A 26534-nucleotide genomic window follows, 5' to 3' on the forward strand; every position below is an offset into this window, starting at 1 on the left:
CTTTGTTGCTTGGGTGCCATTTGGTATCATTTCCGTATTTCACTCAGTCAGCGTTGCTCAACTTCCACCCTCTCCATCATCAAAAAGTATTTTTAGTCCCTTTCATTACAGGAAATCTTTGGCGTTGCTCTCAGGGTTGGTCAGATGAGGGAACATGAGTTTTCCATTGTTAGCACGTCTGTAAATAAGAGCTAGCAAATGCATCTTTACATCTTGGAAAGCGTATTTACTCTCATCTGAAGCTGCATCTCATATTTGACCGTTGGCGGGGACCAGAGCAAAGGCGCAAGAAGCTCCTTCACTAGCGAGAAACTGGCCAACTCTCCACCAAGTAGGTGGTTCCCGAGGAACTTTTCCCTCACCCTCTAAGACTGGGTACCCATCCTTGTTCTTGTCCCTATTATTTATATCACAAATATTTCATCATGTAGTACTTGCTCTATACCAGGCACTGTGCTCCAGGTGTGTTAACTTAATGATACTGTCACAACAATACTATGAAGTAAGTACTTCTTGGAATCCTCTTTTCCAGAAGGAGAAATTGAGACACAAGAAGATTAAGTAGCTTCTCAGAGGTTGCCTATCTCAGATTGTTTTAAGGATTAAACGAGTTAATGATTGTAAAGTGCTTCACACAGTACCTGGCACACCACAAATGATCCACAAGTGTTGGCTAAGTAAATATGCAGAGTCTAGGACAGAGTTAGACTTCAAGGGCTGAACATGTTTGCAAGCACAGCTGGGGGCCAGAGCCTAATTTTTAACCCCCGTCTGCCTCTCCCTTACAGTGAGATCTTGGCCAAGATTGCTTAGCCCCATCAGGGCCTGTGGTCATCATCTGTTGAATGTGTCTGATGATAGAGTAGACCTTTCTTGGGTCAAAATATTGTTGCTTGTGTAACCTATAACAGAAAATTTACCATCAACAACCAAGTTTTAGAAAGAGCCTCTGGGGTGAAGGTCTGTTTGTGCCTGTTTGGGCTCTGAATTCAGAAAGGGGCATGAGATTCCCTAGAACCTCGTACCTGGAGGTGGTGATAACATTGAAGGCAGAGTTCAAGGGCATGGGAAGCCAAATTAGTGTGGAACAATCCTTAGATGTTAACTGCAATAGCATGTGAGGGTCCAGGGAGCATACATTTTGTCTCTTGAGGCAGAGCTGACACTGGAAGACGCTGGTGAGGTGGATGGACTGGGTGGAAAAGTGGGGAGGAAGTTGATGAGGGAGAGCCAACCACTAGAGTGGCATAAGTATGGATTCATCCATCATCGCCCATCTCTTGAGTGTGACATAGGCTATTACAATTCCCCATGACAACAGTACATTGAGTCCACCCAGCCCTTCTACCATTTTAGAGTGACCCCCTTCCCACCCTCCTACATTGGACAGGCGGCTGAAGGGAGGCTCCGAAAGGTTAAGTGGCTCTCTCTCCTTCTCCCCACTTTGAAGTTGGGGAGTATTCTGAGTTTCTCATACAGGCTTCTTCTCAGCTCTCCACAGATTCACGTGACATGAACTTTTCCATTTCCCTTCTGGTTTTGGAAAAACTTCTCACTTCCTTCTTCAACCTGACTCTACAATTATCAGCTCTTCTCAAAGCACTTCCACAGCAGGGGCTCATGGGGGAGGATGTGTCCCCCACTGCCCGTGTTTCCACAGAGAGAGGGGGAGCTTCCGCTCCACTCTCAGGAGAGAAACCGATGACCGACACACTTCCTTCACCCTCCACTCTTCCTTTTTTCTTCCTGGAAACGGAAGTAACTTTCTCTGGCTGGTGAGACTGGGGAAGGGTCCTCTCCTGAGGAGTGGAGGAGGATAGCAACCTTTATTCCAGATCTCTGGAAGCAGCATCCTCGGCTCCTGTTGGTTAGGGTTCTGGTCAATCTTCTGGGAGATAGTTTATCCCAAAGTTTTCAATAAGGGAAAGGGATATTCCTTTTCCCTGATTGAATAGGACATTCAGGATATTCAGAATTTCAACAGGGTCTTAGAAGCCTCCACATTCTCCAGCCCGCCTGCCAGAAACAATGCTGCTTTCACTATTCTGACTGAGTTCTTTGTCTCTCTCTCATTTGGATCCCCACCCAGAGAGGGGCCAGCTTGTGGTTAATTGTCACAATTATTGTCTGCAACAGCCGAGGTCTTGGTTTCCACATGGGGTAGCATTCTTCTTCTCTTTGGGTACCATTGTGCGTGTGTGCACGTGTGCTTGATGATCATCTTTCCCCTGATTTTTAATAGCAGTCCTTAAGGAATATGCAATTCTATTGAATTCCTTTGTCCTGTCCATAATAATTTACTAGTCTATTTAGTTGGCAAACGTCTAATGGATATTTGCATTGCACCTGGTTTTGTGCAAGAGGCCAGGGATACAAAGATGAAAGGATGCATTCCCTTCTCTGGACCTATCAAGCCGGTGGGGAGACAAACATGCAAATAGGCAAATCTAAAACTCTGCAAAAGTTGCTATAGTGGAAACATACTGAGTGTAGCAGAAGTGTAAAATGAATGTCAACAAGGAGGGTGGTGAAGAAGAGGGAGCTCTAAAGCAGGGAGATGAAAGATGAGGAGTTGGCCAGGGGGCCAAGTGAAGAGAGGGTCTCCTTTCAGGTAAAGAATAATGGGGGCACAAGGAAGAATGGGGAGGTCAGGAGCCACAAGTAGTTGTCCACAACTAGAGTTAGAGTGCTAGGTGGGAGTTCCAAGGAGCTGCAGGGAGAGGATGGGGCCAGTTCATTGGGCCCCACTGTGCCCTGCCAAGGACTTGAACTTTATCATGTGGAGGAGGGTTTCTCAAACTTCATTGATGATAAGTATCACTTGGTGGACACTTGCTTAGAATTTGAATGCCCCAGACTCACTCCTGTTGGAGGACCTTAGGATCAGACTAACAAGCACCCTAGTGACTCTTAGAATCAGGCACACTTTGGAAACACTGCTGAATCATGGGGTTTGAAGCCAAGAGGACAGCCATGGAGAGCATTGACTTTTTCTGACATCAGTCTGTTATGTGGAAGATGCATTGGAGGCAGGGTGGCAAAATTGGACGGCTGGTGACAGGTGAGATCATGAGAACCCAATGGGAGGAGGTGCAATGGGTGGGAGTTGAGGAGGACTTCCCAGTAGCAATGTCCCAGATGCACCCACCTTCCTCTCACTTGAGCAAAGAAAAATATCTTCTTGATATTATATAACTTATCTGCTATGGGCTGAATCACGTCTCCCCTCCACACTCCAAATCGATAACCTTAAGCTTTAATCTCCAAAGTGATGATATTTGCAGGTCAGGAGGGTAGGGCCCTCATGATGGGATTAGTTCCTTTTTAAGAACAGATACCAGAGAGCTTGCTCTGAGGACAGAATGAAAAGGCAGCTAACTTTCTGCAAGCTAGAGCCTGATGATATGGGCGTCCTGATACGTAGTTCTGATGTTTAAGCCACACACTCTGTGGTATTTTGTATAACAGCCTGAGATAACTAATATATTATTTAATCTCCCTTATTAACTCCCTACCCCTCTGGGTAGCAGGAAATATATTTAGAAAAAAAATCTAGTAATTTCCCTATGATTCACCAAAATTCCTTGCAGTCAAGGGGTCACTCTCCTCTTATCTTGACCTTTCAGCAGCATCCAGGGGAGTGGGCCATGCCCTTTACCTGAAAACACTTTTTTTTCTTGCATTCTGTGATGCTGCATCCTGTGAGCTATCTACTCATGCCCACCGTGGCCACTCCATCTCTATCTTTGGTTGAATCCTCCTCCTATGTTTCACTTTGACTTTTAAAATCTGTCTTGGATCCCTTTTTCTATCACATCTTTTCCTGGTGACCTCACTAGTATTTGCTTTAAATTCTATCTAAATGTTGAGGCTTTCCAAACCTATTTCTCCATCACTGGCTTTTCCCAAACACTCCGGATTCTTAGTCAACTGCCTCCTTAGTGTCTTCCCCTGCATGCTTAGCAAACCCAGTCCTCACTCCTTCAACCAGCTGTCTCTCCATTTTGGGAAAAGGTGCTACTATTATCCCAGTTGCTCAAGTAAAAATCTAGGTGGTTTCCTTGATTCCACTCTCTCCCTTAAATTCCATATCAAATCCATCAAGAAATTCTAGAGACTACTTCTGAATATTCTTCTCTCCGTGTCCTAAATCAGTGATTCTCAAACTCGAGTGTACAACAAATTATCTGGATGCCTTATTTTTTAAAAATATTTTTAATTTATTTATTCATGAGAGACACAGAGAGAGAGGCAGAGACACAGGCAGAGGGAGAAGCAGGCTCCCTGTGGGGAGCCTGATGTGGGATTTGATCCCAGGACCCTGGGATCACAGCTGAGCCAAAGGCAGATGCTCAACCACTGAGCCACCCAGGGTGCCCCTGGATGCCTTATTAAAATCAAAATGCCGGGCCTCACTCATCCTCAGAGCTTCTGAATCACTAAGTTCAGGGTGGGGCCTGAAACGTACATTTCTTTCAAAAATTTCAGAAGATGCTCTAGTCATGAACTGTACTTTGAGAACCATCATCCTATAACGTCATCAACTTATCAAGTCTCGCATTATTCCTCCCCTGGACTACCATAACATTGTCCTCATTTGGAAACATTCTTTTTCATGGATTTTTTTTCATGCTTTCTTACTTTCTAGTACTTTTTAAAAAAATATCATTTTAATATTTCAGAAAATTCTGGCCTTGGGAGTTTCACTCTCTAAAGTCAGAATGTCGAAAACTCAAGTTCCTAGCTTCCTTTGCAACTAGGATGTAAGCTGGTGACCCAGGCTTTGCTGTTCGGAGACTTTGATTCAGTGCTGAGCAGCTTGAAAAAGGAAGGTCTGTGTAATCTCTTTTATTTTTGGAAACAGCAAAAGACAACTGACTTGGGGGCCTCAAAGAGTGCCACGGTTGAGTTCCATACAAAGAAGTAGCACCAGTTGGGCATCAGCTGCAGGGCTTCCCTCCTTGCAGTTTTCGGAATTGTTCCCGGGCCCTCAACCCCTGAGTCTTGTTTTATGGGCCCTCCGAAAAAAATCTGTGAACCCAATGCCTTTTAAAATAAAATCCTTCAGAAGAGATTAATTTATTTGATTGAATATTTAATTAAAATACTTACAGAAAATGAAAATAAGTTTCTTTCTGCTAAACCAGCTGGGGTCAGCTTTGCTATTTGCAACTGAGAACTCCAAGTGATAAACCCTTTTGGAATCCATTCTCTGCTCAGTAGATTTCGCACACAGATCTGATTCAGTCACACACCCTGTCCTCACCTTATTTCTCAAAGCCCTCTGGGACCAGGCATCTTCCCATGGCTCTTGCCCACTCTGGCCGACACTTACCAGCCATTGTTTATTTTCTCAAACAAGCAAGCTTGTGACCACCAAAGGGCCTTTGCACATGCCCATGCTTCAGCCTGGTGGGTGCTCCCTTAGGATCTTCACATGACTGACTTTTTGTTAGTTATTCAGAACTCAAGTTTCCTGATAGAAATGAACATCTCAGCAGAAAACTCTTTTCTAACTATGCAGTCTAACGGGGCTAACACGCAACGTATCATAGTAGTTTTGTCTACTGCAGAGCACTCGTCACTCTAGTGTTTCTCTTATTTGTTAATGAGTTTACTGTGTGGCTCCTGAAGAAGACAAACTGTGAGAACAGGAGTTGTGTGTAAGATTTTCTCCTTTGGTTTATTGCTTGGTTTTTCATTTTTCTTAATGTTGTCTTGGGAAATACAAAAGTTTTTGATTTCTTAATGTTGTCTTAGGAAATACAAAATATTTTATTTATTTATTTGAGAGAGAACACACACACACACACACACACACACACATGAGTGGGAAGGGGTAGAGGGGGAGGGAGAGGGAGAAAGAATCTGAAACAGACTTGCACTGAGCACCCCACAACTGTGAGATCATGACCTGAGCTGAAACCAAGAGTTGAGGCCGGCCTACCGAGCCACCCATGAGCCCCAGGAAGCACAAAACCTTTCAAGTTTGATGATGTCTGATTTATCAATTTGTTCTTTCATGGATCATACTTGTGGTGTCATATCTATGAAATCCTTGCCTAACCTAAGGTCTTAAAGATTTTCTCTGTGTTACCTTCTAAGTGTCTTATTGTTTTAGCCCTTGTACTTAAGTCCATGATCAATTCGAGTTCAGGTCTGTGTATAGTGTAAGGGTGTAATTGATCTTTTTGCCTGTGCCCCTCCAGTTGTCCCAGCACTGTTTGTTCCAAAGGCTGTCCTTTTTCCAAAGAATTGTGTTGGCACCTTTGCTGAAAATCAATTGACCATCGATGTAAGAAGAAATTAAAGATTTATTTCTGGACCTTCAGTTCTATCCCATTGATCTGCATTTGTAGATCAAATGTTACAATTTGCTTTTGTAGCATTTGTCTCTTGAATCTTTCTAGAATTTATTTTGATTCATGGCATGAGGTTAGGGCCAGAATGGAGCTTCCCCCCTCAAAATAGCTAACAAATATCCTGGCATTGTTTCTCGAATCATCCTTTCCTTCTCCATTGATTGGCCATGTTTATTAAATGGTTAAAAGACATTTTTATAAAAACCTCCTCCATGTTACTCTGACTCATTCCATTTCGCCCCGTCCAGCATTTTAGAAGCCCCTAATCCTCTATTCTGTTTAACCAAATGACAAAAATTGTCCCTACTTCAAAAGAGCTTATGTTGGCAAATAGGAAGAGGACGTTGACACATGTTAGAATAATAAACACGGAACAGATATTTGCATTGGGCCTCACAGAGGGTTAGTGCATTTGTGGAACAGCAACCGAACTGAAGGCATTCTCAGGGGAGTTTTGTGTTTACTTTGGGTGGGGTCGTGGACAAGTCACCCAGCCCCTGCTCAGATTGTTCCTACCCGTTTGTTTGACCCTACCTTACTCTTTTGGGTGGTGGTTGTGGGGTTTTAGAACATCAAACAAGTATGAAATTCTACAGGAAGACTCTACCCATCTCAACATGGCTTAAAAATTCAACATTTTTCTCAATGAAGACACATGAGACATATTTGTAAAACTTCCAGAAAATCTAAGGCTGAGAGGAGCAGCTTGTAGGACAGGTGATCCATTTAAGGTTCAGTGGGTCTGGACAGGCTGGAAAGCACTGTTGAAACCAAAAAGATAAAATGAAATTCAGAAAAATGTAAACTACTGCATTTTGCCTGAAAAGAAAAAAAAATCAATACCAGAGTGCAAGAGGTTTAGTAAAAAGAATGAAATTTTAGTTTGCCTGGAAAGTTGATGTGGATGTATTGATTCAAGCCTGTTCTGTTTGCAAGGAACAGTGACATACATTTTTCTCAGGACACACAGAGAGGAGTTAAGGAATCACAGGGAGGGGACGTGGGGGGAAAGTTTCAACTGCAGCCTACACAGGCTTCTCCAGTCTGGTCACCCAGTCTAGCCAAAGGAGCTGCATCTTGCTTGGGGTTGGGCCAGAGGCAAGACCATCGCTGCCACTGCCACTAACAACAAAACAAAACAAAAAATATTTTTTATTACCTTTTAAAAAAAAGATTTTATTTATTTATTCACAAGAGACTCATAGAGACAGGCCGAGACACAGGCAGAGGGAGAAGCAGGCTCCCTGCGGGGAGCTCGATGTAAGACTCGATCCTGGGACTCGGAGATCATGCCCTAAGCCAAAGGCAGATGCTCAACCTCTGAGCCACCAGGCATCTCAAAAAACAAAAAATATTTAAGAACACCTAAAACGTGTCCAGATTTCCCAAGTCATCAGGAACTGGGCTCTTGGTAGCTCAGCCTAAGAATTAACTTGTTTTATTCCTTTTACATTTCAGCTGTGGCCTTGCCTGTCCCGAGACTGAGGATGTTGGCTGCTTTAGAAGGTAGGGGACATAGAAATAAATGACGGAATTTTTTTCTCTTCCTTCTTCATTCTTCCTCTCTATAAAGAAATTAGAGCAAATAAACCATGGGCAATTTTGTTTAAATATTGAGATGCATTTTGCAACTTGTTTCTACCTGTTACAGCAGGAATTAATAAAAAATTCAAACCACACGAGAACTTTATGGATACCTTGTGTACTCAAATACATTTTAAAAAGTTGTATACATACTGTATGATACCCTTTCGAAACCTAACGGATAATAAAAAGTTTATCTTTTCATTAAATACTGTCATGCAATGGTGGCCTTTGAATCTTTTTGGTAGCGAATTATTTAAAAAAATAAAATGTGAAATCTTAATGGTTATCTCCGGCTGGGGAACAAATCACCTTAGATTTAGCAGCTTACAAAAATGACAATCACTTATTCATTCATGATTCTGTAATTTCTACAGGCTCAGCAAGGATAATTTAATCATCTCTGCTCTGTGTGCTTGATGTGATGGCTCCATCCCAGGGGCCCTAGGAGCCACTTCCAAGGTGGCTTCACTCCTGTGGGGGCACAAATCATGTAGGGCCCTGAAAGTCCCTTAACTGGAAGGGCTTTGGCTTTTGCTTTTTGTGAGATGGAAAGCCAGCGGGAGACTTGGGGCCAAACAGCGACATGATATAAATCAGGTAAATCAAGGTTCACATGATTAGCTTGGCTGCTCTGTTGCATATAAATTAAAAGAGGGGGAGGACCAGTTAGGAAGCAACTGGGGACAAATAATGGTGGTTTGGACAAATGAGGCAGCAAGGGGAGCCGATAAGATTGGACCTGGATTAATATTCATCCCTGATTCCTAAAACTTCCATTTTGGCATTATTATGATATACGAACTTACTTTTAGTGTAGGGTTTGAGGTAGTCATCAATTAGATAAAGATTTCTTGAATGCTTATTCTTCATCTCATGCTTTCACGGTGTAGAAAACCCAGTGGCAACTCAAGAAGTAGCTGTGGTTTGGGCGTGAACAATTGACTTAGCTCAGGTAATTGAGCACCTGCTGGCAAAGAACCTAGTCCTGGTCCCATCCTCTGATGGAGATGCGACCCAGATGGATGCTTCGTAAATTAGATCCCTTCAATGGGAGAGCCAGCTCTACCCAGCCCCAACTGGAATGTACTCTTGCAGGGGGTAGAAATCGTATCTCAGTGGCCTTTGTGAGTGACCACCTTCCCCTCACAGCTGGTCAGTGATGGCCCAACAAACCCAGATCGAAACGAATCACATTCCATCAGCCTTCATGCTAGTTGGAGCCATGTAGAGTGAAATTTCTGAGAACAGACCCTATTCTTGGAGGCCCCTGAGTGCAGCCATAGCCTCCTGGGCTCCATTTGGCATTTTTTCTGTTCTTTTTCCTCTTTGGGGAGCCCCAGTGTTCTGCAGTTGTGACATCAGCCGGTGCCCCAGCTGCCAGATGAGCAGAACAAAAGATGTGACTCGGTGACTATTCACATCTGTACTTCTCACAAGCAAACAGACAGATGCCCTTAGCAACGGGGCTCTCCAGCTCGGGGCAGGGGAAATGCACCCCGAAGGGGGAAGTTTCCCTCCTAAGAGCTGATAGAGCCACTTAGCGCTGACAAGGAACATCATGAAACAAAACATTAAACTTTGATGAACAGCAAAGCCTTGGAGGTTTAAGCTCCAAGTCCACAGAGATGTCCTAATCTATATAAACACCCTGCATGCAAATTCCGGCAGGGCTTTGGGCCTTATTTGGATGGTGTTTTTCACTTCCTACCTCAGGAGACAGGGCTCTGAAGGCAAAAGGAGATGCTGTGGTTTTCTTATGAACCCGAACTCGAGTGTAGGGAGCACTTCTTAGGAATTCCTGGCCTCGGCCAGCTCCCATCCTTGGCCCCGTGCCCCCGCCTGGCTCTCTTGCATCCATGCTCGTGGTTTCTTCCTCATCTCAGGAGTGAGTCAGCCTTTCACTGAGTGCCCTCCCTACCCCTGGCCCGGGTCACCTTCCCTCCTGAAGGCTTTCAGGCCAGGGCCCAGCTGAGTGACATAGCCCAGAGTTGGTAGAAGGACAACCACTCAGTGAAAACAGTTGCAAGGTGAACTGGCTCTCTACTGTGGATCAGACACATGCTCCTAGGCCTTACCCTTTCATGGGACTCTCGCGACCCTCCAGGATCTCCGTGGTATTACCAGCCTTGTTTTGCAGACACGATGACTGTAGAGGCTCATGGCCATAAAGTCAGTTGCCCTGGTTGCACAGGTATCGGTGGCAAAGCCAAGACTTGCCCCAGGCAGTCTGGTTCCCAAATGTGGATTCCTAACCATCATCCTCCATCTTGCCTGGCATCTCATTTGGGGGATGGTAAGGAGAGATGAACTGCTTAGACATGGCAAGGAGGAAGAAAGCTGAGCTTTCCCCCTCTCCATTGTAATTCACTCTGCCGTCTTCAAATATTGCAAACTTTTTTTTTGTTTGTTTTTGTTGTTGTTTGTGGAGGGGAGTAGCACTTCAGTTTCTCTATGTGGCTCTATTTCTGGCTCTAGGGATAGCACAAGATGCTGGTGACTACTACATGACCAAGTCAGGCCAATCGGAGCACTGAGGGCTTCTGTTTCAACCTGTAGCGAAGCAGTCTCACTTGTTTCTCTGTAATGGTGAGTCAGGGAGGAGGCAGCCTCTGCCGCTATTGGCAGCCATCTTGTGACTGTGAGTATAGTTCCAGTCTGAGAATGGAGTCAACACGCAGCGTAGAGCCAAGTCGAGAGAGTGACACCAGAGCCTGACCTCATCCTTTGAGCATCTGAACCAAGCCATGCACTCTCCAGTTATGTGTGCTCATAAAATCTTATTTTTGCTGATGTCTGTTTGGGTCGGGCTTACTCTTACTTGTAACCAAAAGAATCCTGGTGGATACATTAAGCCTTCAGCAAAAGTGTGGTCTATGTCACAGTCTGCTGTAACCGGGTCATTAAGGAGGCCGCGAGTCTATGTGGGGAGCTCAGGGGCTTGGGCAGAGCCACAGCAGCTTCAGATGTGGACCAGAGCTACTTGTGCGGCCTTTACCAAGTACCATTTCAAGTGCCTTTGTTCATATTAGCTAATTTAACTTACCATTATCTCCATTTTTTAAAAATATGGGAGACTCAGAATTCCAAAGGCATGAGAGAAGCTGGAGAACAGATCCAAATTCACACAGCTTCAGAACTAGGAGTGTGGTAGTGCCAGCTCCAAATGCTGCAGTCTTGCTCTGGGCATGCTCTCAGTGTTGTGCTCCACCGGCCTCTCAGGACCAATGGCAAAGGAGCAGAGGCTCCAAGTGCATTCACAGGACGAAAGAACATTCTTGTAGCAGACAGTCTCTTTTAAAAAAATTCTTTACTTTAAAACATGAAATACAGAAACATGAGGGAAAATTCAAGGGCATTTGTTAAGGAAATTCTGAACCACCCAGCTAGAGACTAAGACTCTTATCCTTTTGGTTTTCCCTTACTGATCCACCCATGACATTAAAGGAGAATAGAAAACAGAGGGTCATGGACAGGCACCAGCTTGGCCAGCTCTGTGCAGAGCTACTGTTCTCCAGAGTCCATCTACCTGTCTCCTGTCTCTAGGGTCTGCTCTTCCCAGACCCTGGCAGTGAACCACCGAGCCCTCCCCAGTAAGGCCTGTTTGCCTCAATTTCAGAGGGAGCCTCCCCTACAGCTGGAGGAAAGGTCTTGGCCCAACCCTCTGGCAACCTGGCCTCACTGAAGCTCTGATTCTCTGCATCTCCAGTTAGTAGATGCTATGTGCTGAGTGAATAGAGGGGGTGAGCATAGGGCCCCTGCTTTGCTCACCACCACTTCCCCATGCCAACCTCCTCATTGAATCCTAGTTCCCCTTGATCCCAGTAACCAAAAAACGCCTTGTTTTGAGCTCAGCTATGTGCCAAGCACTGTCTTAAGCACTTAGCATGTACTTACTCATCTAGACAATCTTATAAGGGAGGAATTACTATTATTCCCATCTCTCAGGTGAGGAAACTGAAATCTCCAAGACACTATTTGAGGGCAAACACTGATATGTGTTGGAGCTTAAGACTCGGGAATGGAGGGGCACCTGGGTGGCTCAGCGGTTGAGCATCTGCCTTCAGCCCAGGCCATGATCCGGGGTCCTGTGATCAAGTCCCGCGTCGGGCTCCCCAGAGGGAGCTGCTTCTCCCTCTTCCTATGTCTCTGTCTCTCTCTCTCTATTTCTCTCATGAATAAATAAATAAAATCTTAAAAAAAAAAAAAGACTGGGGATGGTGCTCTATCCCTCGTGGGCATACCCCTTGGGTAGTGACTATCTCCCTAACTCCCTGCTGCTGTGATGTGGTCCCTTGTCTTGGAACCACAGGTCTGGCAGTTGCCTGAATTGCCCATGAACTGGCCCAGCCCTTTAGATGCACTGGCTTATTGATTATTGTTCCATCCTCCTCCAGGCCCACCTGCCTCTCCATCTTGGATTCAGATCGATTTCAGGTGGTCCTAGTTAACTCCAAGTACACGCCTGGCATTTAGGAAACTAAGCCTCACATTCTCTCAAATCCTGCTACCAGGAGAGGCTGTGCTGTGCACTTGAGTTCTTGTATTGCTGTCTCTGGTCAGTAAGATGGGCCTTTAGGCCTCATTTCCTCTTGTTCTTTGGGGCAGGGCTAGGGCATTGTGGAATAGGAGCAAGCAGGACTGCTTATAATCCTCTGTCCTAATGTCTATGAAATGGATTGTGGTGCTCCAGATGGGTCACTAACATGAGGTGGCCTCTGGCCCCAGCCCTGGAACTCACTCTGAACATGATGGTTTATACCCCTGGAAAGACTCAGAATTCCAGAGCGGTGATATTTCCTTGGCTGTGTTTGGTGGGGATTAGCACTCTCAGCCAACTCTTGATTATCTGTGGGAGAAGGGAGAGGATAGACCATTGACATTTCCAAATAATCCTGGAACTTATTCTGGCCAACAGCTCCAAGTGTCCCCTGTGTTGGATCTCTTTCCAGAGCATCTACCGAGAAGTCAGATCTATGGACTTGGCTTTCAAATCCTCCCCACTTTTCTTCTGTCTTCTGTTTTGCCTTTGTTTGTTTTTTTTTTCTCTGTGAGAGAAAAGCCTCCAGCACTGGATAAGGAAAGAGAAGAGCAGCAAGAGGATTGATGTAGCAAAGTACTCTGTGTAAATAATGGAAAATCCAACTCAAGCCGGCTTAAATAGTACAAGACATTTATTTTGTTATATGAATAACTAAAAAGTCTGCTGGTTAGGATGACATCAGGTAGAGTTAGCTCCAGCAACTGAGATTGCCAGTGCCATGTTTCTCTCCTTCTACCTCCACAGTGTGGGCTTTATCCTTAGATTTTACAAGGCTGTTCCCTGGCAGTTCTAGGCCCTCACCTCATGCCAGCAAATAGTTATGAAATGTCAGACCTCACGTCCTGAGAGGTAAGATATCCTGTCTTTTGGTAGCTCCTAAATGTGAGGAATATCACTCTTTCATTGGCCTACACTGACTTACATGCTCTTCCCTTAACCAATTATTGTGTGTGATAGGAGGTTTATCCTTATTGACTTATGCTAGTTGGAATCCATCCCTGGAGATGGGGTAGGGTCAATCCCATCCAACATACACATACTGAGTGCCCAAAGAGAAATCAGGGTACTGTTGACAGGAGGAGGACCAGATGCTGGGGGAAGCAATAGGTCAACATCCACCATACTTCTATGATCCACATACCATAATGCTCATGGCACCTAGGGGACAGTTACATCTGATAGTGAAATGGAGTACACACTTTTCAAAGCCCTTTTCTCTCTCTTTTCCTTTATTAGATCTTCAGGAAAAACTGTGCATCAATTGCAATGGCCACACATGATTTTCCATGTTTTATAAATAAAACAAAGAGGCTTAGAGAGGTACAGTGGCTTGCTCAAGGTCACTGGCCATACTTGGCAAACCTAGGCTTGAACCATGCCCTCTCTCTCCATCACACTGTGGGCAGAAGTTAGCAGTTGGCAGAGCAGGGTGAGCTCACTGGACAGTGTCATCGCTGCCTCCCTAAAGATGGATTTGGTTAGAGTAAAGAAAGGTTTAAGGTCTATAGACAGGTAGTTCAGACACAAAGATTACTAGACTATGTGGGGTGGGACTAGTAGAGAGTCTAGAACAGAAAGGGTGGGCATTACTCAGTGTTCTTCAGAGAAACACAACCAATAGAAAGTTGATTGATAGATTGTAGGAATTAGCTCACACAGTTATGGAGGCTGAGAAGTCCCACGATCTGCCATCGGGAGGCCAGAGAACCAGGAAAAGGTGGTGGTATAATTCAGTCTGAGCCTGAGGGCCTGAGAATCAGGGGTTGATGGTGCAAGTACTGGTCCGAGTCCGAAAACCTGGGAACCAGGAGCTCCAATGGCTGAGGGCAGGAGAACATGGGTGTCTTAGCTCAAGCGGAGAGAAAGAATTTGCCCTTCCTCCACTTTTTTGTTCTATTTAGGCCCTTAACAGATGGATGATGCCCACCTGCATAGGTAAGGTGATCTTTCCTCAGTCTACCAATTTGAATGCAAAATGTTTCCAGAAGCACCTCCATAGACACACTCAAAAATAATATTTTATTAGCCGTCTGGGTGTCTCTTAGTCCATCACAGAGTGAGTCAGGACACATGCATTAAAGTTGGGGGAAAAAAGTCCCTCAAATTGTGTATGTCACTGAAGGTAAAACTAGGGTGAAAAGAAGATTCCAGGGACTTATGAAAGAAAAGAGACTTATAGGGAGAAGCCTGTGCCTTCTCCGGCCAGCCGGCCCACCCAACCCCACAGTCACTCCCTGCTGTCCTACCTGCTTCTCCAGCTGCCCTCATGGGGCAACCTCACCTCGGTAATCAAATGGAGAGGCCTCTGAAGGCAGAACTTCTCTCTTCCACCTCTCTTCTGACCCCATTTGTCAGGCTTCTACTGGACAGACAGATCTGTTATTTTGGAGGTTTTATTTAGTTCTAGAAGTGACTTTTGAAGATGTTTACATGATACGGAAACTGTAGAATGTAGGCTTCGGTGTCTCAAGTATTTGGATTGGAGTTTGAAGTCTACTTCTTAGTGACCGTGTGACCTTGAGCAAATGACTTTATATTCCTGAGGTTGAACTTTTTCATCTACGACATGAGTGAATAAAAGTCTCAGACCTTCAGGGTCACTGGGGTAAGGCAAATGAAGAAGTTAAACAGTGCTCAATGAATAGATTAATATGTGAAAAGTGCTTAGAGTAGTTCCTGCCACCAAAGAGGTGGTAAAAAAAAAAAAATTACAATGTTTTGAAGCTCCCAATATGACTAATTTTTCTTTTCCATCTAAGTAATCTAAATTTTTGACATGACTGACCACCAGCAAGGTGCTGCCAGCGGCAATCCAGAGTGAAAGCATGCCCTGGGAGAGCAGGCTGCTTTCATTCAGTGTCTACTGCCCTCTGGATTTGTTACCCACCCCCCTGCAGCTCCTTGCTTCTGGGTCACTTGAGGGGGACGTCCCTCCAGTTTCCTAACCATGGCAGCAGGTATGGAGGCTGGGGGTGTGGGAGTGAACAAGAAATGAGTTGAGGGACAGGTCTGGGTGGCAGTGTGGGCAACATGGTTGGTTGGTGTGAGAGAAGAGGAGCAGGAAGCCAGGATATGGTGACTTGGGAAAGAAGGGATCCTTTCGGCGTCTTGGATTGTGAAGCTGGGTGCGTCGCTGACCTGCTTTCCCCAACAGAGCAGCAGCCAAGTTGGCCCTGAAGGAGAGACACCCAGCACACCTGGGGCCTATCTCCTCAGTTCCCATAGCTTAGAGGCACTTCTCCATCAGAGCCTGAGGTGACCTTTGTGTGTGACCCATGAAGGTTAGCACCACAGGTCCTCACTATTTGGGGCTCTTTCCTCGTGGCTAAAGTTAGCTCCCCCTTCTTAAGGCTTCTGCCAAAGAGGACTGCTAAATTCTGAATGTTTGTGTCTCTCTTCCCAAATTTGTATGTTGAAACCTAACCCCAGTGAGATGGTATTTGGAGGTGTGGTCTTCAGGAAGTGAGTAGGGTATGAGAGTGCAACCCTCATGAATGAGATTAGTGCCCTTATGAAAGACACCCAAGATAGTGCCCTTGGCCCTCCCACTGTGGGAGGACATGGGGAAGAGACACCATTTATGAACCAGGAATTGGGCCTTCAGCAGACACCATATCTGTCAGCACCCTGATCTTGGACTTCCCAGCTTTCAAAACTCCGAGAAATAAGTTTTGGTTGTTTATAAGCCACTCAGTCCATGGTATTCTGTGATAGCAGCCCAAATGGACTTAAATAAGGTTGGAAGGAAAGACATTTGGAGAAGCATAGAAGAAGTGAGCTGGCAAGAGCCTGGGCCCGAGGTCAAATCTCAGCCCTTCTGCTTGCAGCATTTGTGACTTTGGGGAACTGCCTAACCCACCTGAACCTCAGTTTCCTCATCTGTAAAATAAGGACTGCTAATATTTGCACTCTCTGCCTTGCAGGGTTGTGTCCACCGCTGCCTATAACGGAAGTGCGTGAATTGTCCTCAGCTTCCTCATCTGTAAAATGGGGTTACGAAGCCTCCTGCAGAGGGTTGTGGTAAGGCTTAAATGCTATGAGGGATGCAAATTACTCACCACAAGGTAGCTCTCAGGATTACTAAACTCCAAGGTGCTTTTATATCCTGGGTTAAGGAAGAAGTCCTATCGCCTTTCATTGACTGAGAGCAACTTAGACATGAAACTAGGCTACATGTGGGGGGCAGTGAGGGTGCTGAGGGGAACAGGTGCCTTTACTGCACCCACAGGGCCCCAACAGTAGAATTAACGAAGCAGGAGGAGTGGTTGGGAGTTTCAAGGAGGAAATGCAGTGAGGAATGAGGCAGACAAAGGTCCATCCTGTTGACCTCAGGAAGCGTAGTGGTGGCACTTGAACTGCAGAAGAATTGCTGTACCAAGGCCCGCTGCAAACCTGGCTTGGGTTGCCATTCCTCCTGGGGAGTTTTGCTGAGCTGAGGATGCTTCATGCCAAGTAGACTAGGGATTCCAAAGGATCTTGGCAAAGATCCTTGTTAAAATGTACATTTCTGCCCTCTCTCCCCAATCAGAATGGACTAGAAAGGTTCTGGGAACCTGTATTTGCAGGGAACACCCCAGACAGGTCTTCTGGCTTGAGAAGCATGGACCAAAAGGACAAAAATAAAACATTATACTAGGGATCCCTGGGTGGTGCAGTGGTTTAGCGCCTGCCTTTGGCCCGGGGCGCGATCCTGGAGACCCGGGATCGAATCCCACGTCGGGCTCCCTGCATGGAGCCTGCTTCTCCCTCTGCCTGTGTCTCTGCCTCTCTCTCTCTCTCTCTGTGACTATCATGAATAAATAAATAAAATCTTAAAAAAAAAAAAACATTATACTAAACACTAAATTCTCTTTACACTCTTTCCATAAAGCAATCCTTTGTTCTCAGGGCTGGCTTCATGGGTATGGGGGGTTCTATGTTTAGAGGTTTAATGCTCTGCTGTGGCCATCTTGAAATTCTTAATGTTTGAACAAGGGGGGGGGCACATTTTCATTTTGCACTAGGCTTCACAAATTATGTAGCAGGTCCTGTTCACAATATAGATGAAAATTACAGAAAAGATGGACTTGCCTAAGGCTACATAGCCAAGTTGTAGAAGTGGGTTTGGAATCTTGGTGTATCTGATTCCAAAGCTTTGCTACCCCATGACTTTAAGGCTCAAAAGAATGGAAGGACTCTAATAATGGAGTTTCAATTTCTGCCACCTTATTAGGTCTTAGGCTGGGGGGACCCTTCTCTGGGCACCCTCAAACTATATAGGTAGGTTTCCATCTATGCTCTTGCCCATAAAGATAAGGCGAATGTATAAACTCACTTAACTTCAGGGTAGGGATGATTCTTTGTAACTTCAGGCAGACAGCCCCTGTTGGAGAAATGTGGAGAATCCTTCTCTTCCCTGCCTCTCATGTTAGCTTTACTATACAGTGAGGATATGGCAATAGGGTGGAATGAAAAGTGGACAGGATCTAGAGCCAGAAGGTGGGAGTCCAAAGCCAGCAATGACACTCACTAATTGAACAGCACAGAGTAATGGGTCTCTTGAACAATGAGCATCAGTTTTTTTCAAAACCTTGAATGCCCAAGGTTGTGGTGAAAATGAAATGGTTAGGGGTAGAGGAAACAACGTATAAAGGGTCATATAAGCTCTGGGACATTCATGACTCGGAAGGTTGGTTGGTGCATGCATAAGGAAATGGTTTGGCTGGAGTGAAGGACGCCCGGGTCATGAAGAGGGAAGTTTTGCCTCAGGGTAGGCACCTCTGGTGTCCCTCAGGTGGAACTGGGGCTCATTGGTGGTCTGGAATGGGAGCTCGGTGGCAGATTAGGGGTGCCACAGGGATTGGAACTCTATGTTCTAGTTGCTCAAAGCTGATCTGTCACAAAGGGAGGCCGAACTACCAATAATTATAGTAAAACCCACCTACGATGGGGTGGGACACAGAGAGCTCCGTTGAGAGAGAGGTGTTTGGAGTGTCAGCATATTTTGTGTTAGGTAAGAACCCAATCCCTTCTTGCATCAGAGCCCGGGATGGGGGACAGCAGTTTGAGAATCAAGGAGAAGCAGAAAATAGCCCCTGGAGAAGGAGGTTTGCTATACATCAGAGACAGTGTTTTGTTTGGTTTTTAAAGCAGGATGTTGCTCCTAAATCTTTGCTTTTAAGACTATGGGGCTAAGATAAGTCAGTCCTCGGGGACTACAGATAGCAAGGAGCCAGGGGCTCACTGGAACAAGGACTCTGAGGCTCTGAGGCAGAGAGAGGTGGGGGACAGGGTGAGGGCAGATGGTCAGAGTGGCTCTCCGTCTGCACAGACAAGAGTGAGTCTCTAGAGGCCTCAAACCCACTCTGTGGGAAAGGTGGCCAATGTGAAAGCTCCATGTTGAGAGGCAGGTGCCAAGGGCTGGTTAAGAAGGAACAACAGGTCAGCACAGCCTGGGGTGGATGAGCGCTCACAAATTAGGCTTCCGATACAAGAGATGTGAAATAGCTGGGTACTCTACTTGATGCTAGAGAGAAGTTGACTTTACTGCTTCTCAAACTGGGGTCCAAGGGTCCTTGAGTGTCTGGAGATGAATCTTGGGAGTCCATGGATTCTTTTCGAGGATATTTACATTTTAGGTTTTCATATTGATGACATCCTAAAAAAAAAGTCAGTCTAAACATAATCTGGGTCATCTGGGTCAGCGGATTTCAATCCCCCCCCCTTTTTTTTTTGGCATCCACTCACAGAGGAATCCATTTTACATGATGACCTGGTTTCCAGTATGAATATGAATACACTGATATTCATACTCACATAAACAGAGCGGCTGGGCGGCCTGTCTAGGGCAGTGCAGCTGCACCAGTTGTGAAAATAATAGGAACATTCCAGGCCACTTGGTAAATAGCTCTATAACCTTTTAAGTGTCACCACTACTACCTCTCTGATGGTGTTGGTTCCCTCTCTAGGATCCTCCCCCACCCAGGATGCAACAACCAGCAGAGGTGAGAAGAGGGGGGGAGTACAGTTTCCTGTGATTGCTGTGACAAATGGCCACAAACTGGTAGTCTAAACACCAGACATTTATTCTCTCACTTCTGGATGCCAGAAGTCTGAAATCGGTTTCACTGGGTCAAAACCAAGGTATTACAGAGCCGTGCTTCTATCTGTGTCAGATCTCCCTCTGCCTTTCTCTTATAAGAACACCTGTGATTACATAGTGTGGCCCACACAGATAACCCAGGATAATCTAGCCATCTCAACACCCTAAACTTAATCACACCTGCAAAGATTCTTTTTTCCTTCTAATGTAACATTCTCGGGTTCCAGGGATCAGGACCTGCAATTGCTGAGGATCATTATGCAGCCTACTACAGTGAGCTTGGAGGGCCCCTGCTCCAGAGATGGTGCACCTGCACTTCTTTGGATTGGTCGCCTCTGTGTGCACATGTATGAAACAATTTTCTGTATACAATACTTATTGACACCATATGACAAATTTTGAGAGTTTTTCTTTTCTATATCTTTTTTTTTAATAAGTGCTTGTTTCAGTACACTAAATTGACCCACTGTTGGGTTGTGACCCAGTTTGAAAAACACTGCAATAACTTATAACCTAATAACTTAGTGATGCCACACTTCCATTCTCTATATTTGTGTCAATGGCACTAAACCTATATTATTGCAGGTTAATGAGAAAAGAACAAGAATAGAGAGAGCTTTAATATGTACATGATGTAGTATAGGACTGACATAAAAACAGACACAAAGACCAATGAACAGAATAAGAGCCCAGAAATAAATCCAAGCATATATGATCAACTAATTTTTGACAAGGGCAACAGGGATACATAATGGCACTGGGAAAATAGGACATTCACATGCAGAAGAATGAAACTGGACCTTTGTCTTACACCATATATAAAAATAAATTCAAAATGGATTAAGGCCTAGACTTGAAACTGTATAACTCTTAGAAGAAAACATAGGGGAAAAACTCCTTGATATCAGCCTTCACAATGATTTTTAAAATAAGACACCAAAAGCTTGGGTGCCAAAACCAGAAATAAATAAGTGAGGCCACATCAAACAGAAAAGCTTCTGCACAGAAAGAAAAAAAAATATCAACAAAATGAATAAGCAACCTACAAATTGGGAGAAAATATGTACAAACCACACATCAGTTAAGAAGTTAATATCCAAATTATATAAGGAACTGCTACAGCTCAACAGCAAAAACCAAACAAACAAAAAACCCAAACAACCCGATTTCAAAATGTGCAAAAGGCCTAAATAAACATTTTTCTGAAGAAGACATACAACTGGCTGGCCAGCAGTTATATGAAAATGTGTTCAATATCACTGATCATCAGAGAAATGCAAATCAAAACCACAGTGAGATATCACCTCACACCTGTTAGAATGGTTATCTTAAAAAACAAAACAAAACAAAAAAAGAGATAAGTATAGGTGAGGATACGGAGAAAGGGAGCCTTTGTACATTTTTGATGGGAACACAAATTGGTACAGCCAATATTATATCTATGAAGGTTTCTCAGAAAACTAAAAATAGAATTACTATTTGATCTAATGAAACTTCTGAGTATATACCTAAGGGAAGTGAAATTAGTCCTTCAAAGAGATACCTGTGCTCTTGTATTTATTGCAGCATTATTCACAATAGCTAAGATATGGAAACAATTTAAAATTCCATTGATGAATAAATGGATAAGTAAATTGTGATATATGTACACACATACACAATGGAAAATTATTCATCCTTAAAAAAGGAGATCCTGCCATTTGCAACAAGTTGAATGAATGGAGGACATTACACTAGGTGAAATAAGCTGCACACAAAACGAAGAAAACCTGCATGATTTCACTTATATACGGAATCTAAAAAAGCCCATCCACAGAAGCAGAGAGAATGGTGGTTATCAAGGATGGGCAATGGGGAAATGTTGGTCAAAGAGTACAAAGTTAGAGTTAGGTAGGATGAATAAACCTAGAGCTGTACTGTGCAGCATGATGACTATTATTAACAAAATGCCTTGGGGTTGTGAATTTGAGCCCCATGTTCAGTGTAGAGATTACTTAAGTAAATAAAACTTAAAAAACAACAACAACAACAAAAAAAAAAAACATTTTAAACCTGTAGGTTTTTTGATTATTTTATTTTATTTTATTTATTTATTTTTTTTAAAGGTTTTATTTATCCATTCATGCGGGACAGAGAGGCAGAGACACAGGCAGAGGGAGAAGCAGGCTCCATGCAGGGAGCCCGATGTGGGACTCGATCCTGGGACTCTAGGATCATGCTCTGAGCCCAAGGCAGATGCTCAACCGCTGAGCCACCCAGGCTGCCCATTTTTTGATTATTTTAAAATAATCTTTCTTCCTCGAATGTTAAAGATAGAAAAATTAAATTAAAATTAAAAAAAAGATAGAAAAATTATGTGGTACCCAAATAGAAACCCTCCATCTCAGTCAAGGCCAGGTGGGGAACCCCTGTGAGTGAAGGGACTGGTTGCCACTACACTGATGCTAGTTCCTCAGCAGCTCCACTTTGAGCCTAAGCCAATTTGAGTATTTCTAAGTAGGCCAGTCTTACAATATCATCACGATATTTCTAAGAGTTGGAAGGGCCAGTCAGTTTATAAAAACCCAACCTGTTGGTTTTTCAGGAGAGAAAAATCAGGCCCCAAAAGGTAAGTTAATCAAGGTCACTGGAGTTCATGATGAAACAAAAACTTTAATTCAGACAATAATCCTGACTTCCAGTGTAGACCTCTTTCCACAGAAACTTGATTCTCCTTCCATGTAATGTTTGTATTTTACAAAATGCCCACTATATTAAATACAAACACAAAACCAGTGTGTAGCTACTCTGAGGTCCTTTTAGGGTACATGCATTCATGTATGTACATGTACATGTACATTCATGTACATGCATTGCTAATCTGGCAGCAAAGATTTAGGAGCAACATCCGGCTTTAAAAACCAAACAAAACACTGTCTCTGATGTATAGCTAACCTCCTTCTCCAGGGGCTATTTTCTGCTTCTCCTTGATTCTCAAACTGCTGTCCCCCATCCCGGGCTCTGATGCAAGAAGGGATTGGGTTCTTACCTAACACAAAATATGCTGACACTCCAAACACCTCTCTCTCAACGGAGCTCTCTGTGTCCCACCCCATCGTAGGTGGGTTTTACTATAATTATTGGTAGTTCGGCCTACCAATATAGATAGTTTTGGATACAAATATTCTTAGGACCCTTTGAAATGACTTACCAAAAGGAAGGCCAACAAGCAAAACACAATCTGACCACTCGCTGGTTATTAATTCACTTCATTTTCTCTGAGCCTCCATTTCCTCATCTGCAACATGAAACGACGGCCCTGTGCTCGATGTCCTCATTGGACTAATACGAAGCTGAACTGAGATGATGTATGTGAAAGAACTTGGTGTTAATATAGTGTAGAGCATTTTCAGACATCACCTTATAAGATGCCAGTGAAATCATCAGAACATAGACTAATAGAGTCATTGAAATGGAGGGAATGGCTGGGCTCAAGTCCGCTTACGAGATGTGTAATTCCAAGCAGAGTAACATCACGTCTGGGTCTCTATTTCCTCGTTTGAGAAATGGGGATAGTAATAGTGTTTATCTTATAGGGCTTTTATGAGGATTATATGGATTAATTCCTATAAACCACTGTGTGGCACATAGTAAGTACTCAATAAGAGTTAGCTATTATTATTATCTTGCAGACTTGCTGATGGTTTTCACTGTTGTAGAGGTCTTCTCACTGTTGTACTCGTGTGAAGCTTTAAAAGTCAGCAAACTTAGTGCCTCTGGAAACCATAGATGGGAACCTCTACACCTCTCCTGGGAATCCTTCCATTATTAGCATTCTAGTAGGAAAAGCAGAGCTGCCTACCAGAGCCAAGTTGGCAACCGAAGCAACCTGCTACCCCCACTTCCCAAGGCCCAGTTTACATCAGTGGGAGCTTGACAGCACGAGAAGGGACCCGTGTTGGCTTTGACCTGGCTGCTGGAGTAGAGCGAAGGGCAGCAGGGGCCTCAGGCAAAGCCGCCCCTTGTGAGGATTCTGGCAGAGTATACAAGTCAAACAGGATCAGGGTGGGGCATGATTTGGCCCAGAGAACCCATTGGCACCAGCTCGTGAAAGGTGGGAACAGGGAGTGCCCCAGATGATTCAATGGGTGGCATGTTTCCCTCTGCACAGCTGCCAAAAATGCCTCTCAGGCACTGGCTAAGAGGCAGCGAGTACAAGGGTGGCTGGAAGGCCAACCCCTTCAGGGCCACTCCAGTTTCTCTCACACCTCTGCGCCTTCACAATGATGATTTTCTCTGCTTGGAATATCTTCCTCTCCCTACCACCTGGACAAAAACCTAGGCCCTAGCTCATTTTTCAGGTCCTACTTCAAGACTGTGGGCAAAAGTTTCTGGGCTCTACTAGGCAGAGCGAGGTGTTTTGGACCCCTCACAAACCATATGTATCCCACCCACTGTTCCCTTAAACACTCCTTCTTATATATGTACATTGTAATGCTCGACCCACTATCGCACGTTACAATTGTTTGCTGGTATGTGGTCATGCCAATGGGGATGCTCACCGACAAGATTTCCTCTAGCTTTGACCTTGTCAAAGTGGTGAGTCTAGAAGGACATGATTATTTTTTCCCCTTTTAACTTTTTATTTTTATTTTTTTAAGATTTTATTTATTCATTCATGAGATACACACACACACACACACACACACACACACACACAGAGGCAGAGACACAGGCAGAGGGAGAAGCAGGCTCCATGCAGGGAGCCCGATGTAGGACTTGATCCCGGGTCTCCAGGATCACGCCCTGGGCTGAAGGTGGCACTAAACTGCTGAGCCACCCGGGCTGCCCTAACTTTTTATTTTGAAAGAATTTCAATCTTACAGAAAAATTGAAGAAAAAAAACAAAGCACAGAAGTTCCCCACATACCCTTCACGAGGGGCATGGTTCTACCATACAATCCTACCATAGCTGAATGGCCAAGGGGAGCCAGTCCCTAGATGGTGATGTGGGCCAGGTTAAACCAGACTCTCACAGTCAGGGATTTGGACTGGGAGAGTCTCCAGCAATGAGCAGTAGTAACTGAAGCTGAAAGGTCATGACATACAGAGAACCTGTGGTGGACGGTGTGATGTGCTGCCCAGATCCCATTCAGAAATGAAGGATCTATTCCCTCAGCTGCTGATGGCACTGCCAGCAGACAACCCTCGATTGTCAGCTTTTCGGGAGAATTGTCTCTACTGAAGACTCCCCCTTCTCCCCACCTAAGCATGTGTCCTTCCCAGGGAAGCCCATTTCCAATGGTTGCTTGGGAAAATTTGGAATATCATCTCAGCTTCAGAGTGATTTAGTTGGCTGAGGCTTTTGTCAATACTACGATGACCAAGAATCCCAGTTTGCCTGGTATAGCGGCAGTTGCAGGGACAAAAGCTAAAATCTGGGAAGTCCCTAGCAAATGAGTAGGTCATGCAAGTCAAGACAGCACTGCGGCTCAACTGCTCTCCCCATTTATTTCTATCAGTGTCTTTTTCCTTCTGCAGGTGGGAATCCCAAAAGTACTCCCTAATAAACCTCTGGCCTGCTAATCACCATCTCAGGGTCTGCTTCCCAGGGGACCCAAACTATGACCCTGGAGAAGCGATGATGTAAAAATTTAAATTATAAGGCATTGGAAGCTCTAAATAAGCAGGAACTATAAGGTAGAGAAAAGCTATGTTATAGGGAGCCCAGAACTCAGTTGGGGATGGAAGTGAAAGAAGCTGACGATAGTAGTTATGTCAATAGCAGCTCTGGGCTGAGGGTTCTAGAACTATTTTGGGTCTCTAGTAAATAGATCTTCTTCATTCTTTTCTAACTTTTATCATAAACTTAAATATTTTGCTCATCAGTTCAATGTTACATTTTTTTTTTTAACTAGAATATGAGTTCCATAAGATTTTGGACAAGGGTCTATAGTATTTGAGACCCATAACTATCCTTTAAGATCATGCTTCATGAAGGCTTCTGTAATGGCATCTGTCTTAAATTTAGGCACCTCCACTTCCCATATTGCTCTCTGTGTTTCTACAGCAAACTCTCCACTTATTTGAGATGGTTTGGGTAGGTTCCCATCTTTGTATCCAAAATATTAACACTTCTGCATCAGCAAGGGATTTGGTTGGTTGTTGTCCACAGAAACCAATTCTGGAAATCTTAAGGGAAAGAAATAAACTTACTGGAACAATATGAGGGGGTTCTCAAGATCAAAGAAAGACAACGGCTAGAGAATGGGCAAGAACCAGAGGTTCTGGGATCCCTGGGTGGCGCAGCGATTTGGCGCCTGCCTTTGGCCCAGGGAGCGATCCTGGAGACCCGGGATCGAATCCCACGTCGGGTTCCCGGCATGGAGCCTGCTTGCTTCTCCCTCTGCCTGTGTCTCTGCCTCTCTCTCTCTCTCTCTGTCTATCAAAAATAAATAAATAAATCTTTAAAAAAAAAAAAAAAAAAAAGAACCAGAGGTTCTGCCACTAACATCATGATGATTAGAACCTCCAGCCATACTCAAGGTTCTTATAACACCATCAAAATTCCTCGTCCTGGGAGAGCCTCTGGTTGGCTGATCCTAGTCATATGCTCACCTGGAGCTGCACCAGGAATGGAAAAGGAAGAGAGAGAGGAGCAGCTAGCAATTTTGACTTCTGTGGTGTGAGAGTGTACTGACTATCTCAAACACACAGTGTGGGGGATTTCCCAAACGAGGGAGTGATATGCTAAGAGGAAGTTGGGGTTAAGGGCTGGAAGCCAAAAAACAACAGATGTCCACTTCAGTGTCCATCTCCCTTATAGGCTAGAAGCAGGGACTATGAATTTTCATCTTTGTATCCTAGATGCCTAGTGCCTGGTACTCAGTAGGTGCTTAATAGATTTTTTTTTTTTTTTTTTAAGAAATTGCAGGTTAGGGGATTCCTGGATGGCGCAGCGGTTTGGCGCCTGCCTTTGGCCCAG

At 44.5% G+C, this 26534-nt stretch overlaps 1 long non-coding RNA gene across 1 annotated transcript; it reads left to right on the top strand.

The window, feature by feature from the left end:
• The first annotated feature begins 144 nt into the window (after positions 1-144).
• Positions 145-26534, top strand: LOC111095403. The gene is made up of 4 exons (XR_005357345.1): positions 145-331; positions 7821-7868; positions 16413-16509; positions 26475-26534. It is a non-coding gene; the product is annotated as an uncharacterized LOC111095403 (long non-coding RNA).

This window comes from Canis lupus, chromosome 3, assembly GCF_011100685.1.
Source record: "Canis lupus familiaris isolate Mischka breed German Shepherd chromosome 3, alternate assembly UU_Cfam_GSD_1.0, whole genome shotgun sequence".
In the NCBI taxonomy this organism is placed as follows: Eukaryota; Metazoa; Chordata; class Mammalia; order Carnivora; family Canidae; genus Canis; species Canis lupus.